Source organism: Aegilops tauschii, chromosome 5, assembly GCF_002575655.3.
Source record: "Aegilops tauschii subsp. strangulata cultivar AL8/78 chromosome 5, Aet v6.0, whole genome shotgun sequence".
Taxonomy (NCBI): Eukaryota; Viridiplantae; Streptophyta; class Magnoliopsida; order Poales; family Poaceae; genus Aegilops; species Aegilops tauschii.
In genome coordinates this window covers 180262258-180280663 of record NC_053039.3, presented here as the reverse complement: position 1 = coordinate 180280663, position 18406 = coordinate 180262258, and positions in this window count along the sequence as shown.

Genomic DNA, 18406 nt, shown 5'->3' with positions numbered 1-18406 from the left:
GGTGGCAGCGCGCACTGGGGAGTGGAAGACCACGCGGCGGCCTCCGGTGGCTTGGGCGGCGCTGGACGACGCCGTCTACGCTGCGCCTCTCTCTGGCGGCCGCAAAGCCGCCGCTGGTGTCGGTCACGGGGCGGCGCACCTCCTCCTGCTCGTCGCCGACGCCCGCAACCTTCCAGGCGCTCATGCGGTGCAGAGGACAAGGGGGAGGGGACAGGAAGCACGGCGACGCCGGGGCACTGGCGAGATCGACAACGGACACTGAAGAAACGACAGTAGTTTCAGACACTGTTAACTGAACTTGACTGAACATTGCAGAAACAGTGCCCAGCAGGTGTTTGAAGAAATGATTTGGCAAGGAGAAAATTTTTCCTGGAGCTGGGACTTGGTGAGGTGACCTCTCAATGCACCCAGAGGCTGCCTGATTTTTCTCAGATTTTTAGGAGAAGGATTTGACTGAATTTCACCAAATTTGGCAAATCTGGTCCAAACTTGCAGCAAGTGTAGTTTGAAAAATTTGAACTGAAGACCAGTGGATCTTCATGGATCTTGGTTGAGGGTTCAAAGGACTAGCTAGGGAAATTGGTTTGGGGGCAAAAATCAAAACAGAAAGGGTAGCTCCTTTGTAAATCTCCAAGGGCTAGAATAGAAGGCAGAAATTGTTTTTGATAAGAAATAAATGGAAATAATTATATGGAGAGGTTCAACTTGCTGGATTTGAAGTACATCATGATCCAAAGATGAGGAAAGGCTTATGAGAGGGGATTTACACTTAGGTCATGGCAAGAGAGATTTTTGAAAGTGGAAAAGGATCATTCCAAAAGCCATGGGGCATTTTCAAAGGAATTTTCAAAACACATTTTTTTCCAAGTGAAAAGCATTTTGGTTTGAGTCCAAATAAAAAGGAAAACCTCCAAGACCAAAGATCAAGTCTTGGGTGAATCCAAAACAAAAACACTTGTCATAAAAAGAATATTTTGAGAGGGAGAGTTCTTTAGAAGAAAAATTTAAATCACCTCCCTCAAATCAAATAAAAGTTTTGGAAAAGCCAAATAAAATTTTGGGTGTCACAACACCTACCCCCTTAGGAAAAATCTCGTCCTCGAGATTTCAGCTGATCCTCAAATAGATATGGATATTCTGCCTGAAGAAAATCTTCCCTTTCCCATGTAGCTTCATCCTCAGTGTGGTTGCTCCACTGGACCTTGAAAAAATTTGTCGTTTTCTGACGGGTCCTCCTTTCAGACTCTTCCAAAATCTTTACTGGCCGCTCTCTGTAGGTGAGGTCTGGTTGCACATCAATGACTTCATGGGATACATGCTTCTCCGGGTTACTTACACATTTTCTCAATCGTGAGACGTGGAACACGTCATGGACGTCTGATAGTTCCTTGGGTAGGTCTAGTTTGTAGGCTACCGTGCCTCTTCGTGCAACTATACAGAATGGTCCAATAAACCTTGGGGCTAGCTTCCCCTTAATTTTCAACCGTTGCAGGCCCCTCATAGGAGACACTCGTAGGTATACGGAATCACCGGGTTCAAAGCTGACCTCACGATGTTTTTGATCGTAGTAGCTCTTTTGTCGGCTTTGTGCTGTCTTGAGTCTGTCCCTGATCTGCTTAACTTTCTCCTCGGCCTCCTTGAGCATGTCTGGGCCGAAGATACGACTGTCACCTGTTTCTGACCAATTTAGTGGGGTACGACACCTCCGTCCGTACAATGCTTCAAAGGGTGCCATTTGTAAGCTGGCTTGGTAACTGTTGTTGTAAGCAAACTCGGCATACGGCAAACTCTCTTCCCAATTGGATCCATAGGTGAGTACACAGGCTCTCAGCATGTCCTCTAGGATTTGGTTCACACGTTCCATTTGTCCATCAGTCTGAGGGTGGTACGCTGTACTGAAAGCTAGTTGCGTGCCCAGAGCTTGTTGCAGGTGATCCCAAAATTTGGAGACAAATTGGGTGCCTCGGTCGGATATTATAGTCTTTGGGACTCCATGCAAACAAACTATACGGGAGAGATAAAGCTTGGCCAGCCTTTGTGTGGAGTAGGTAGTCTTCACGGGAATGAAATGAGCAACCTTGGTTAGTCGGTCTGTGATGACCCATATGGCGTCATTTCCGCGTTGTGATCGAGGTAGTCCGACGATGAAGTCCATTCCTATTTCATCCCATTTCCACTCCGGTATCCAGTTTGGCTGGAGTAGCCCTGCTGGCCTTTGATGCTCGGCCTTGATGCGCTGACACGAATCGCAACAAGCAATAAATGCGGCTATGTCCCTTTTCATACCGTGCCACCAAAATCTTTCCTGAATGTCTTTGTACATTTTGGTTCCTCCAGGGTGGATCGAGTATGGAGCAGTGTGGCTTTCGGTTAGGATTTGTTGCTTGAGTTCCTCAATGTTAGGTACGCAAAGTCTGTCTCCGTACCATAATATTCCTTCACTGTCTGTGACGAACTCTGAAGCCTTACCAAGGTTCATTTTCTTCTTTATTCCTTTGATGCTGGGATGTCCCTGCTGAGCCTTCTTAATTTGTTCCACTAGGGTGGGTTGTATCTCCAGATTTGATACGGTGCCCTCAGAGACTAACACCATGTTGAGCCTAGCGAACTCTTGCTGAAACTCAGGCCTCAAGTTTTGTGGACCGTTGTTGTCCTGGCTGGGGTTCCGACTAAGGGCATCAGCCACTACATTTGCTTTCCCTGGATGGTAGTGAATGCCGACATCATAGTCCTTGACCAATTCTAACCAGCGTCGTTGGCGTAAATTTAGCTGTGGCTGTGTGAAAATATATTTAAGGCTCTTATGGTCCGTATATATTTCACAACAATTTCCCAACAGAAAGTGCCTCCACTCCTTGAGTGCATGGATGACCGCTGCTAGTTCCAAGTCATGAGTTGGATAATTTTCCTCATGTTTCCGCAGCTGCCTGGAAGCATACGCGACCACTTTGCCCTCTTGCATCAGTACACATCCGAGGCCCTTCCGGGACGCGTCACAATACACTTCAAAACTCTTGTGTATGTCTGGCACAGTTAAGACCGGTGCGGTTGTTAGTTTCTTCTTGACTTCTTGGAAGCTTTTCTCGCATGCTTCCGTCCATACGAACTTCTTGTCTTTCTTGAGCAACTGGGTCATTGGTTTCGACACCGTGGAGAATCCTTCAATAAATCTTCTGTAATATCCGGCCATTCCCAGGAAACTCCGCACATCTATCATGTTGGCGGGTGGTTTCCAGTCAAGTATGGCTTTGACTTTTTCTGGGTCTACGGCCACGCCTTCTTGGTTCAATATATGGCCTAGGAAACCAACTTGCCTTAGCCAAAATTCACACTTGCTAAATTTGGCGTACAACTGATGTTTCCTTAATTTTCCGAAAACAATTCTGAGATGCTCAGCATGCTCTTCTGGTGTCCTTGAGTAAACCAAAATATCGTCAATGAACACCACAACAAATTTGTCCATGAATTTCATGAACACTTTGTTCATGAGGTGGACGAAATATGCGGGGGCGTTCGTTAGTCCAAAAGGCATCACTGTGAACTCATATAATCCGTATCTGGAGGTAAATGCTGTCTTAGGGATATCTTCTGTCCGTACTTTCAATTGATGATATCCCGATCTCAAATCAATTTTTGAGAACACCTTGGCTTGCGCGAGCTGATCAAACAAATCGTTTATCCGTGGCATCGGATATTTGTTTTTGATGGTGACCATATTGAGAGCTCGATAGTCTATACACAGTCTCAGTGTTCCATCCTTTTTCTTGGCGAATAATACTAGCGAACCCCAAGGTGAGGAGCTGGCTCGAATAAAACCTTTGTCCAGTAATTCCTTTATCTGCTTCTTCAATTCTACCAATTCTGAGGGTGCCATCCTATAAGGTTTCTTATATATGGGAGCGGTGCCAGGTGCTAGTTCAATGCTGAATTCTATCTCTCGGTCTGGTGGCATGCCTGGTAGTTCTTCAGGAAATATGTCTGGAAACTCGCACACCACTGGAACTTTTCTCAGTTCCGAAATGTCCACTTTGTTCAGTTTTGGTTGCCGTGGCCGTGGTCTCTCTTGAGCGGTAACTTTTATCGTCTTGCCGTGATGGTGCGTGAGAATCACGGTCTGATTGAAACAGTCAATAAATCCTTTGTTGGTGGTCAACCAGTCCATCCCTAAAATGACATCCAGTCCTCTATTTTCCAACACGATGAGATTAGCTTGGAACTTTAGTCCTTCGAACTCAATGATCACTCCTTGGCAGTAACTCTGAGCGATCTGCTTATTTCCGGGGGACTTGATGATCATAAATTTTTCCAAGGGAAGTATCGGAAAACCATGTTGCAAAACAAAATTCTTCGAAACGAACGAATGGGAAGCTCCAGAATCAAACAAAACCGTGGCAGGTACTGTGTTGACAGGGAACATACCGAGCACGATGTCTGGGGCATTCTGTGCTTCTTCTTTGGTCACATGGTTCAGGTGACCCTTCCTGTGGTTGTTGTTGGGATTGAAATTGTTGCGCTTTGGGGCTGGATTATTCCCACCATTTTTCGGCTTGGGGGCCGAGTTCCTTGGTTTTGGGCACTGTTTGGCATAGTGCCCTTCTTCGCCACAAGCATAGCAAGTGACCCCTGGATGGTATGTGAAGTCCTTGTCCCTGGAATGAAACTGTCTGGTTGGCCTTACAGCAATGGTCGTGGATTTCCTTGCTTCAGTCCTCTGAACATCAGTCTTGCTTCGGTTGTTGCGAGCAAGGGTCGTCTTATCCCTCTTTCGCTTACGGATATCTTCGAGACAACGACGCTCATTCTCCAAGGTAATGGCCTTGTCAACCAGAGTTTTAAAATCCGGGAAAGTGTGCACAACTAGTTGGCATCTTAGTGCCGGTGCCAGGCCGTCCAAGAATTTTTCCATCCTCTTGTTCTCTGTCATGTGCTCGTCGTAGGCACAACGAGATAGCTGGGTAAACTGACCGTTGTATTCTGTCACTGACATGCCTCTTTGCTTGAGGTCATCAAATTCTCTCTTCTTAATTTTTATGATGCTCCTGGGGATGTGTGCCCCACGAAAGCCTTCCTTGAACTCTTCCCAGGTGATGTTGTGTTCACTGGGATGCATGTGTAGGAAGTTTTCCCACCATGCTGCAGCTGCTCCAGCAAGGTAGTGTGGTGCATAAAGCACCTTCTCATGATCTGAACATTGAGCAATAATCAGCTTTCTTTCGATGTCACGAAGCCAATCATCGGCTTCCAGCGGCCTATCGGTGTGAGCAAACGTTGGAGGGCTTGTCTTCTGCAATTCAGACAGCTTGGAGTGTGGTTGATAGGGATCACGGTGGTTTCCCACATTGATGACGTGATTCATCATCTCTTGGTGCTGTTGCTGGCTTTGTTCGAAAAGGCGGCATACTTGAGACAAGGCTGCTTCGCTGTCCTGTTGACTAGACTGTCGCTGAGTGAAGTTGTTACTAGTCTGTGTCCCATAAACTTCTTCTGGCTGATTGGGCATGGAACGAGTCCATGGACGAGACATTTTTCCAGTCTGGGGTGTTATTTTGCAAAATTTATGAGAAGAACTGTGTGGCACAAGGAAAATCTTGCAAAGGCAAAAATTTAAAAGACCTCAAGATTTTTCAAGAAAAGCATAAACGATTACGCACGGAGAAGAACTGCTTAGTACAAATCTTACACGCGAAATGCAAACATACGATACAGCACTCAGGATGTGCGTACACATTCCTGACATGTGATTAGACTAGCACACTCCTCTGGGATGCAGCGTACATAACTACGACAAACTAACGTACAGATAAAACACAACATACAAGCAGACACAACGCGCGGCTACTCGGCGCTCTCAGTCGGATATGGGGACGATGTCCTTTCCCTTGCCGAGGGCAAGACTCAGCGGTGCAGGAGATTCAACCTCCACCTCCTCTCTAGCAGGCTCCAGACGTGTAGCACTGCGCTGCGGTGATGGCGCGGGTGCGACTGGCGGTAGTGCGGGTGCGGCAGGCGGTGCAGCTCTGACTTGAGTAGGAGCGATGACTCGGTCGAACTCCTCAGTGGTAGGCAGACGGCGAGCAGTGGCCAAAATGGCCGGTGCATAAGATGCTGAAGACGAGACGAATGTCAGAGGCGGTGCTGTGTGGAGAAGCTCCTTCCTGCTGGCAGGACCGCCCCGAACTAAGTCCATGCGGGCAGCCACAAGATCGTCCACGAGGTTGTCAAAAGATTCCTCCAGAGCCTTGAGGTACTCAACAACCATCTCGATGGCTTCATCTCGCTCTCCCCTAGGGCAGGCGAACGCATAGTGACAAGTATATGGCACATGGCATGGGAGGTAGCGGTAGCGACGAGTCTTCATCATAGGAAGGATGTCCCGAAGGCGAGCTATCGCCTCACGGGCAGCCATCTGCATGGCATGCCTCTCCGTAGGCATGGCCCTTCCCACAAAACGGAAGTGGCGAGATGCAGAACGTCCTCCCTTGAATTGCACCACGGCCTGGTGCATAGACACGTCGTCGCTGAGCTTGCGCTGATAAAGCGTGAACTCCGGACAAGTCGCTGGCCCGATCGCGAGCTTGGTGATGGAGACGAGGAGTTTTACAAACCCCTCGGGCACGTTAATGAACACCCGAGTCTCGCAGTTGCTGCCAGCCATCTACAAAAGTAGGCAAAAATTCTGAGTAGTCATGTCATAAATTTATGATGACCAACAGAAAATAGCTACATTTGCAAAAATGCTGAAAAAGCACAAAGGATGCTAATAACCGATTAGCGATCGCACCTAGTGGCTTCCTACAGTCAGCCTGGCTCTGATACCAAGCTTGTCACGACCGGTTTTCCAATAAAAATATTTATTGAGAGACCGATCCCTTTTACGGACCAGTAGAGAAGAATTCCTTCTTACTGGTAGACAAAATCTTGATCACAGAAGAAAATACCAGGAGTACTGAATATAATACAAGGTTGAGCGGAGACTGCCCAACAATTTATTACAAGCGCGCCGATAAAACATAACGGCGGATAGGGTGGCATAACTACTAACTTACGATAGGAGAGGTGGTGGAAATATCACAGCGATGTGGGTGATATGACTCCTGAAAACTAACAACTCTTCGAGCGTCGGAGTGAGGCTCGAGGAAACTTATTGCGGGTGGCGGAAGCGTATATAATACAAGTGACCAATATCCAGGATCGCACGGGACTGACTGGGACTCCTCTAGGCGTCGGACTCACTATCAAAGTCTTCGTCCAAGAGATCGCCTTCGTCAACATCTGGCCAAAACAACAAGCCAGGTGAGTACTATGAAAGTACTCGCAAGACAGTTCGGACTTAAGATATAACAAATGTAAACATGATGCATATGAACAGATTTAACAAGTGTATTCAAACATAGAGATAATAATGCATGGGGAAATAAAAGAGAAGTCGGGCGGTAGTCCTCCCGAAATCCCAAAGTAAATACTGAGGGCCAAGCGAGTGTCTGAATGACTCCTCGAGAGGAAAATGCAAGAATAACAATGCCGCAGTCGGGCGTCAAGGAAACACCACATAAAGGGCTTATAATAGAAAATAAAAGACAGTGCGTGCCACAGTCGGACGTCTGAGCGACATCACATAAAGGGCTTATATCAAAAGTAAAAGGCAAACATGCCACAGTCGGACGTCTGAGCGACATCACATAAAGGGCTTATATCGAAAGTAAAAGGCAAACATGCCACAGTCGGACGTCTGAGCGACATCACATAACGGGCTTATATTGAAAGTAATAGGCAAACATGCCACAGTCGGACGTCTGAGCGACATCACATAAAGGGCTTATATTTCATAACTTGATAATTTAGTAGTTCATGACTTTAATACCACAACAAGAGAATATTCAGGTATGAGATAAACAACAGGGTTAGTCCATCCACAGGAATAACGTTCAACCAAGTTTACCCCTCAAGCTTATTTACCGGGGAAAGAGTATACCATGAGGATTTGGCATAGACATGGATACACTAATCACATTACTTGACCATGGATATGATGACTCTGAAGGATTTGACTCTGCAGAGTTTGTACTTTAACCACAGCCAACGGATTTCAGTAGTCACTGGGACTAGTTCCGTTTACGGTGTTTTGGAAGAAACACATCTAACCAGTACACACCCATTCAACATTCCGAAGCCAGGAATCACCCTCGGCAACGTTCAAGAAAAACCTTGAGACGGGGAGGCTACAACCTCGCGTAGCATGGGATCAAATTTATATACGCGCGCTTTAAGGGGTGCCCCCCTCTCGGTCCCAACCGGAAACACCCATGCCCCCTGACCGGATGACTGGCTTTAATCTAGGGCCATGGAACCCTCATCCCGGCCCCTCTATTTGGTGTGTACACGGAAAGAGGTTACCAACTTACTACACCGCATTCTGGCAGAAAACATGTGGTAGCACGGAAGGGGGAAGAACGATAACGTGACTCCGTCCACGTTAACGTCGGAATTTATCGGATGACGTAAGGCTGGCATGCCACAACATTACCACCTTACTACCCTTCATGTCACCACATGACTAGGCCATCTCTCCTCAGAGATCATAGCAACTTCGGAACACACGGGTAGTTGCCTCACATGCAACGGGATACTCACCGATGCTCATATGTCATGCACAACCATTCAAGCAAACATGCAAAACACCTATCATATCAAAGGTTCAAACATGCTTGCCTAGTTCGGAGAAGTCGGAGTCTAGCTCGGCGAATTTCGCGGCTCCGTCACCTCTTCCGGAACCTACGGTATAGCGAAAATGCATACTAACGTGAAAACCAACGCGTGCATAAAAGTTCTCTCAAATTTTTTCCAAATAAATCCTATAAAATATTAGACAAAAATATAAGACTGTCAGAAAAAGAATCACTCAAAAATCACTTTTTATTAAAAAGTTATAAGGGTTTTAGTCCATGGACTAATCTGTGATGAAACAGAAAATATCCAGGGACTCAACTGAGAAAGCAGAAAACGGTTCGGAGTAAAAGACGTCAGCCCAAAGAGAAAACGTACTCTGCCCGAAGGCGCCAACAGAAAACGGTTCGCGGGGAAAGAAAGAGAGGCTGACGTGGGGGGTCCACATGTCAGGTTCAAATCCTCGCCAGCGCCCGAAGGCTGCAGTGGTCGCCGGCGTCGAACCACGGTGAGTCAGGGAGATCGGAGTGTACCAAGAGGTTCAGCGTGTCCTTCTGCGTCGGTGGGTGGTGGACTTGGTCGTCGGAGAGCACCACGTCGATGGCGACACTTTCTCCGGCGGACGGCGGCTCGGGCGATGGTGGAGAACTCCGGTGGTGTGCTGCAAACTCCGAATTGAAGCGCGGGTCAGGAGAGTGGATGCATAAGGAAACTTCTGTCAAGAGATGAGAGGCAGAGGTGCACGCACGGGAGCGAATCGAGCTGGATCCCGTGGCGGGTCGCGGTGGCCGGAGTCGAGGAAGAAGGCTCCCTCGGGGCTCTTCCAGTGGCTAGGCGGGATGTTGGAGGTGTGCAGAGGTGGTGTGGGTTCGAGGTGGAGCTCGGGGCCTCTATTTATAGGCGGCTCGAGGGGGTGGCCGTGAACGGGATCGCTCTGGCGAGCAATTACGGCGAGGCAGGGGCTTGGCAAGGAGCTTAAGTGGCCAGGCAGCATCAGTGAGGTGTACTGGTGCCGTTCCCCCGCTAATCCTGGTCGGTCTTGGCGTAATGGCGCCGGTCCACGGCGGGGTGGCCGTACCGGCACGGCGGTGGCAGAGAGCGCGCTCCGCGCCCAGTGGTTCACGACGAGGGTGGCAGCGTGCACTGGGGAGTGGAAGACCACGCGGCGGCCTCCGGTGGCTTGGGCGGCGCTGGACGGCGCCGTCTGCGCTGCGCCTCTCTCTGGCGGCCGCAAAGCCGCCGCTGGTGTCGGTCACGGGGCGGCGCACCTCCTCCTGCTCGTCGCCGACGCCCGCAACCTTCCAGGCGCTCATGCGGTGCAGAGGACAAGGGGGAGGGGACAGGAAGCACGGCGACGCCGGGGCACTGGCGAGATCGACAACGGACGCTGAAGAAACGACAGTAGTTTCAGACACTGTTAACTGAACTTGACTGAACATTGCAGAAACAGTGCCCAGCAGGTGTTTGAAGAAATGATTTGGCAAGGAGAAAAAATTTCCTGGAGCTGGGACTTGGTGAGGTGACCTCTCAATGCACCCAGAGGCTGCCTGATTTTTCTCAGATTTTTAGGAGAAGGATTTGACTGAATTTCACCAAATTTGGCAAATCTGGTCCAAACTTGCAGCAAGTGTAGTTTGAAAAATTTGAACTGAAGACCAGTGGATCTTCATGGATCTTGGTTGAGGGTTCAAAGGACTAGCTAGGGAAATTGGTTTGGGGGCAAAAATCAAAACAGAAAGGGTAGCTCCTTTGTAAATCTCCAAGGGCTAGAATAGAAGGCAGAAATTGTTTTTGATAAGAAATAAATGGAAATAATTATATGGAGAGGTTCAACTTGCTGGATTTGAAGTACATCATGATCCAAAGATGAGGAAAGGCTTATGAGAGGGGATTTACACTTAGGTCATGGCAAGAGAGATTTTTGAAAGTGGAAAAGGATCATTCCAAAAGCCATGGGGCATTTTCAAAGGAATTTTCAAAACACATTTTTTTTCCAAGTGAAAAGCATTTTGGTTTGAGTCCAAATAAAAAGGAAAACCTCCAAGACCAAAGATCAAGTCTTGGGTGAATCCAAAACAAAAACACTTGTCATAAAAAGAATATTTTGAGAGGGAGAGTTCTTTAGAAGAAAAATTTAAATCACCTCCCTCAAATCAAACAAAAGTTTTGGAAAAGCCAAATAAAATTTTGGGTGTCACAACACCTACCCCCTTAGGAAAAATCTCGTCCTCGAGATTTCAGCTGATCCTCAAATAGATATGGATATTCTGCCTGAAGAAAATCTTCCCTTTCCCATGTAGCTTCATCCTCAGTGTGGTTGCTCCACTGGACCTTGAAAATTTTTGTCGTTTTCTGACGGGTCCTCCTTTCAGACTCTTCCAAAATCTTTACTGGCTGCTCTCTGTAGGTGAGGTCTGGTTGCACATCAATGACTTCATGGGATACATGCTTCTCCGGGTTACCTACACATTTTCTCAATTGTGAGACGTGGAACACGTCATGGACGTCTGACAGTTCCTTGGGTAGGTCTAGTTTGTAGGCTACCGTGCCTCTTCGTGCAACTATACAGAATGGTCCAATAAACCTTGGGGCTAGCTTCCCCTTAATTTTCAACCGTTGCAGGCCCCTCATAGGAGACACTCGTAGGTATACGGAATCACCGGGTTCAAAGCTGACCTCACGATGTTTTTGATCGTAGTAGCTCTTTTGTCGGCTTTATGCTGTCTTGAGTCTGTCCCTGATCTGCTTAACTTTCTCCTTGGCCTCCTTGAGCATGTCTGGGCCGAAGATACGACTGTCACCTGTTTCTGACCAATTTAGTGGGGTACGACACCTCCGTTCGTACAATGCTTCAAAGGGTGCCATTTGTAAGCTGGCTTGGTAACTGTTGTTGTAAGCAAACTCGGCATACGGCAAACTCTCTTCCCAACTGGATCCATAGGTGAGTACACAGGCTCTCAGCATGTCCTCTAGGATTTGGTTCACACGTTCCGTTTGTCCATCAGTCTGAGGGTGGTACGCTGTACTGAAAGCTAGTTGCGTGCCCAGAGCTTGTTGCAGGTGATCCCAAAATTTGGAGACAAATTGGGTGCCTCGGTCGGATATTATAGTCTTTGGGACTCCATGCAAACAAACTATACAGGAGAGATAAAGCATGGCCAGCCTTTGTGTGGAGTAGGTAGTCTTCACGGGAATGAAATGAGCAACCTTGGTTAGTCGGTCTGTGATGACCCATATGGCGTCATTTCCGCGTTGTGATCGAGGTAGTCCGACGATGAAGTCCATTCCTATTTCATCCCATTTCCACTCCGGTATCCAGTTTGGCTAGAGTAGCCCTGCTGGCCTTTGATGCTCGGCCTTGATGCGCTGACACGAATCGCAACAAGCAATAAATGCGGCTATGTCCCTTTTCATACCGTGCCACCAAAATCTTTCCTGAATGTCTTTGTACATTTTGGTTCCTCCAGGGTGGATCGAGTATGGAGCGGTGTGGCTTTCGGTTAGGATTTGTTGCTTGAGTTCCTCAATGCTAGGTACGCAAAGTCTGTCTCCGTACCATAATATTCCTTCACTGTCTGTGACGAACTCTGAAGCCTTACCAAGGTTCATTTTCTTCTTTATTCCTTTGATGCTGGGATGTCCCTGCTGAGCCTTCTTAATTTGTTCCACTAGGATGGGTTGTATCTCCAGATTCGATACGGTGCCCTCAGAGACTAACACCATGTTGAGCCTAGCGAACTCTTGCTGAAACTCAGGCCTCAAGTTTTGTGGACCGTTGTTGTCCTGGCTGGGGTTCCGACTAAGGGCATCAGCCACTACATTTGCTTTCCCTGGATGGTAGTGAATGCCGACATCATAGTCCTTGACCAATTCTAACCAGCGTCGTTGGCGTAAATTTAGCTCTGGCTGTGTGAAAATATATTTAAGGCTCTTATGGTCCGTATATATTTCACAACAATTTCCCAACAGAAAGTGCCTCCACTCCTTGAGTGCATGGATGACCGCTGCTAGTTCCAAGTCATGAGTTGGATAATTTTCCTCATGTTTCCGCAGCTGCCTGGAAGCATACGCGACCACTTTGCCCTCTTGCATCAGTACACATCCGAGGCCCTTCCGGGACACATCACAATACACTTCAAAACTCTTGTGTATGTCTGGCACAGTTAAGACCGGTGCGGTTGTTAGTTTCTTCTTGAGTTCTTGGAAGCTTTTCTCGCATGCTTCCGTCCATACGAACTTCTTGTCTTTCTTGAGCAACTGGGTCATTGGTTTCGACACAGTGGAGAATCCTTCAATAAATCTTCTGTAATATCCGGCCATTCCCAGGAAACTCCGCACATCTATCACGTTGGCGGGTGGTTTCCAGTCAAGTATGGCTTTGACTTTTTCTGGGTCTACGGCCACGCCATCTTGGTTCAATATATGGCCTAGGAAACCAACTTGCCTTAGCCAAAATTCACACTTGCTAAATTTGGCGTACAACTGATGTTTCCTTAATTATCCGAAAACAATTCTGAGATGCTCAGCATGCTCTTCTGGTGTCCTTGAGTAAACCAGAATATCGTTAATGAACACCACAACAAATTTGTCCATGAATTTCATGAACACTTTGTTCATGAGGTGGACGAAATATGCGGGGGCGTTCGTTAGTCCAAAAGGCATCACTGTGAACTCATATAATCCGTATCTGGAGGTAAATGCTGTCTTAGGGATATCTTCTGTCCGTACTTTCAATTGATGATATCCCGATCTCAAATCAATTTTTGAGAACACCTTGGCTTGCGCGAGCTGATCAAACAAATCGTTTATCCGTGGCATCGGATATTTGTTTTTGATGGTGACCATATTGAGAGCTCGATAGTCTATACACAGTCTCAGTGTTCCATCCTTTTTCTTGGCGAATAATACTGGCGAACCCCAAGGTGAGGAGCTGGCTCGAATAAAACCTTTGTCCAGTAATTCCTTTATCTGCTTCTTCAATTCTACCAATTCTGAGGGTGCCATCCGATAAGGTTTCTTATATATGGGAGCGGTGCCAGGTGCTAGTTCAATGCTGAATTCTATCTCTCGGTCTGGTGGCATGCCTGGTAGTTCTTCAGGAAATATGTCTGGAAACTCGCACACCACTGGAACTTTTCTCAGTTCCGAAATGTCCACTTTGTTCAGTTTTGGTTGCCGTGGCCGTGGTCTCTCTTGAGCGGTAACTTTTATCGTCTTGCCGTGATGGTGCGTGAGAATCACGGTCCGATTGAAACAGTCAATAAATCCTTTGTTGGTGGTCAACCAGTCCATCCCTAAAATGACATCCAGTCCTCTATTTTCCAACACGATGAGATTAGCTTGGAACTTTAGTCCTTCGAACTCAATGATCACTCCTTGGCAGTAACTCTGAGCGATCTGCTTATTTCCGGGGGACTTGATGATCATAGATTTTTCCAAGGGAAGTATCAGAAAACCATGTTGCCAAACAAAATTCTTCGAAACGAACGAATGGGAAGCTCCAGAATCAAACAAAACTGTGGCAGGTACTGTGTTGACAGGGAACGTATCGAGCACGATGTCTGGGGCATTCTGCGCTTCTTCTTTGGTCACATGGTTCAGGTGACCCTTCCTGTGGTTGTTGTTGGGATTGAAATTGTTGCGCTTTGGGGCTGGATTATTCCCACCATTGTTCGGCTTGGGGGCAGAGTTCCTTGGTTTTGGGCACTGTTTGGCATAGTGCCCTTCTTCGCCACAAGCATAGCAAGTGACCCCTGGATGGTCTGTGAAGTCCTTGTCCCTGGAGTGAAACTGTCTGGTTGGCCTTACAGCAGTGGTCATGGATTTCCTTGCTTCAGTCCTCTGAACATCAGTCTTGCTTCGGTTGTTGCGAGCAAGGGTCGTCTTATCCCTCTTTCGCTTACGGATATCTTCGAGACTACGGCGCTCATTCTCCAAGGTAATGGCCTTGTCAACCAGAGTTTTAAAATCTGGGAAAGTATGCACAACTAGTTGGCATCTTAGTGCCGGTGCCAGGCCGTCCAAGAATTTTTCCATCCTCTTGTTCTCTGTCATGTGCTCGTCGTAGGCATAACGAGATAGCTGGGTAAACTGACCGTTGTATTCTGTCACTGACATGCCTCTTTGCTTGAGGTCATCAAATTCTCTCTATTTGATTTTTATGATGCTCCTGGGGATGTGTGCCCCACGAAAGCCTTCCTTGAACTCTTCCCAGGTGATGTTGTGTTCACTGGGATGCATGTGTAGGAAGTTTTCCCACCATGCTGCAGCTGCTCCAGCAAGGTAGTGTGGTGCATAAAGCACCTTCTCATGATGTGAACACTGAGCAATAATAAGCTTTCTTTCGATGTCACGAAGCCAATCATCGGCTTCCAGCGGCCTATCGGTGTGAGCAAACGTTGGAGGGCGTGTCTTCTGCAATTCAGACAGCTTGGAGTGTGGTTGATAGGGATCACGGTGGTTTCCCATATTGATGACGTGATTCATCATCTCTTGGTGCTGTTGCTGGCTTTGTTCGAAAAGGCGGCATACTTGAGACAAGGCTGCTTCGCTGTCCTGTTGACTGGACTGTCCCTGAGTGAAGTTGTTACTAGTCTGTGTCCCATAAACTTCTTTTGGCTGATTGGGCATGGAACGAGTCCACGGACAAGACATTTTTCCAGTCTGGGTGTTATTTTGCAAAATTTATGAGAAGAACTGTGTGGCACAAGGAAAATCTTGCAAAGGCAAAAATTTAAAAGACCTCAAGATTTTTCAAGAAAGCATAAACGATTACGCACGGAGAAGAACTGCTTAGTACAAATCTTACACGCGAAATGCAAACATACGATACAGCACTCAGGATGTGCGTACACATTCCTGACATGTGATTAGACTAGCACACTCCTCTGGGATGCAGCGTACATAACTACGACAAACTAATGTACAGATAAAACACAACATACAAGCACCGCGCGGCTACTCGGCGCTCTCAGTCGGAGATGGGGACGATGTCCTTTCCCTTGCCGAGGGCAAGACTCAGCGGTGCAGGAGATTCAACCTTCACCTCATCTCTAGGAGGCTCCAGACGTGTAGCACTGCGCTGCGGTGATGGCGCGGGTGCGACTGGCGGTAGTGCGGGTGCGGCAGGCGGTGCAGCTCTGACTTGAGTAGGAGCGATGACTCGGTCGAACTCCTCAGTGGTAGGCAAATGGCGAGCAGTGGCCAAAATGGCCGGTGCATAAGATGCTGAAGACGAGACGAATGTCAGAGGCGGTGCTGTGTGGAGAAGCTCCTTCCTGCTGGCAGGACCGCCCCGAACTAAGTCAATGCGGGCAGCCACAAGATCGTCCACGAGGTTGTCAAAAGATTCCTCCAGAGCCTTGAGGTACTCAAAAACCATCTTGATGGCTTCATCTCGCTCTCCCCTAGGGCAGGCGAACGCATAGTGACAAGTATATGGCACATGGCATGGGAGGTAGCGGTAGCGACGAGTCTTCATCATAGGAAGGATGTCCCGAAGGCGAGCTATCGCCTCACGGGCAGCCATCTGCATGGCATGCCTCTCCGTAGGCAAGGCCCTTCCCACAAAACGGAAGTGGCGAGATGCAGAACGTCCTCCCTTGAATTGCACCACGGCCTGGTGCATAGACACGTCGTCGCTGAGCTTGTGCTGATAAAGCGTGAACTACGGACGAGTCGTTGGCCCGATCGCGAGCTTTGTGATGGAGATGAGGAGTTTGACAAACCCCTCGGGCACGTTAGTGAACACCCGAGTCTCGCAGTTGCTGCCAGCCATCTACAAAAGTAGGCAAAAATTCTGAGTAGTCATGTCATAAATTTATGATGACCAACAGAAAATAGCTACATTTGCAAAAATGCTGAAAAAGCACAAAGGATGCTAATAACCGATTAGCGATCGCACCTAGTGGCTTCCTACAGTCAGCCTGGCTCTGATACCAAGCTTGTCACGACCGGTTTTCCAATAAAAATATTTATTGAGAGACCGATCCCTTTTACGGACCAGTAGAGAAGAATTCCTTCGTACTGGTAGACAAAATCTTGATCACAGAAGAAAATACCAGGAGTACTGAATATAATAGAAGGTTGAGCGGAGACTGCCCAACAATTTATTACAAGCACGCCGATAAAACATAACAGCGGATAGGGTGGCATAACTACTAACTTACGATAGGAGTGGTGGTGGAAATATCACAGCGATGTGGGTGATATGACTCCTGAAAACTAACAACTCTTCGAGCGTCGGAGTGAGGCTCGAGGAGACTTATTGCGGGTGGCGGAAGCGTATATAATACAAGTGACCAATATCCAGGATCGCACGGGACTGACTGGGACTCCTCTAGGCGTCGGACTCACTATCAAACTCTTCATCCAAGAGATCGCCTTCGTCAACATCTGGCCAAAACAACAAGCCAGGTGAGTACTATGAAAGTACTCGCAAGACAGTTCGGACTTAAGATATAACAAATGTAAACATGATGCATATGAACAGATTTAATAAGTGTATTCAAACATAGAGATAATAATGCATGGGCAAATAAAAGAGAAGTCGGGCGGTAGTCCTCCCGAAATCCCAAAGTAAATACTGAGGGCCAAGCGAGTGTCTGAATGACTCCTCGAGAGGAAAATGCAAGAATAACAATGCCGCAGTCGGGCGTCAAGGCAACACCACATAAAAGGGCTTATAATAGAAAATAAAAGACAGTGCGTGCCACAGTCGGACGTCTGAGCGACATCACAGAAAGGGCTTATATCGAAAGTAAAAGGCAAACATGCCACAGTCGGACGTCTGAGCGACATCACATAAAGGGCTTATATCGAAAGTAAAAGGCAAACATGCCACAGTCGGACGTCTGAGCGACATCACATAAAGGGCTTATATTGAAAGTAAACGGCAAACATGCCACAGTCGGACGTCTGAGCGACATCACATAAAGGGCTTATATTTCATAACTTGATAATTTAGTAGTTCATGACTTTAATACCACAACAAGAGAATATTCAGGTATGAGACAAACAACAGGGTTAGTCCATCCACAGGAATAACGTTCAACCAAGTTTACCCCTCGAGCTTATTTACCAGGGAAAGAGTATACCATGAGGATTTGGCACAGACATGGATACACTAATCACATTACTTGACCATGGATATGATGACTCGGAAGGATTTGACTCTGCAGAGTTTGTACTTTAACCACAGCCAACGGATTTCAGTAGTCACGGGGACTAGTTCCGTTTATGGTGTTTTGGAAGAAACACATCTAACCAGTACACACCCATTCAACATTCCGAAGCCAAGAATCACCCTCGGCAACGTTCAAGAAAAACCTTGAGACGGGGAGGCTACAACCTCGCGTAGCATGGGATCAAATTTATATACGCGCGCTCTAAGGGGTGCCCCCCTCTCGGTCCCAACCGGAAACACCCATGCCCCCTGACCGGATGACTGGCTTTAATCCAGGGCCATGGAACCCTCATCCCGGCCCCTCTATTTGGTGTGTACACGGAAAGAGGTTACCAACTTACTAAACCGCATTCTGGCAGAAAACATGTGGTAGCACGGAAGGGGGAAGAACGATAACGTGACTCCGTCCACGTTAACGTCGGAATTTATCGGATGACATAAGGCTGGCATGCCACAGCATTACCACCTTACTGCCCTTCATGTCACCACATGACTAGGCCATCTCTCCTCAGAGATCATAGCAACTTCCAAACACACGGGTAGTTGCCTCACATGCAA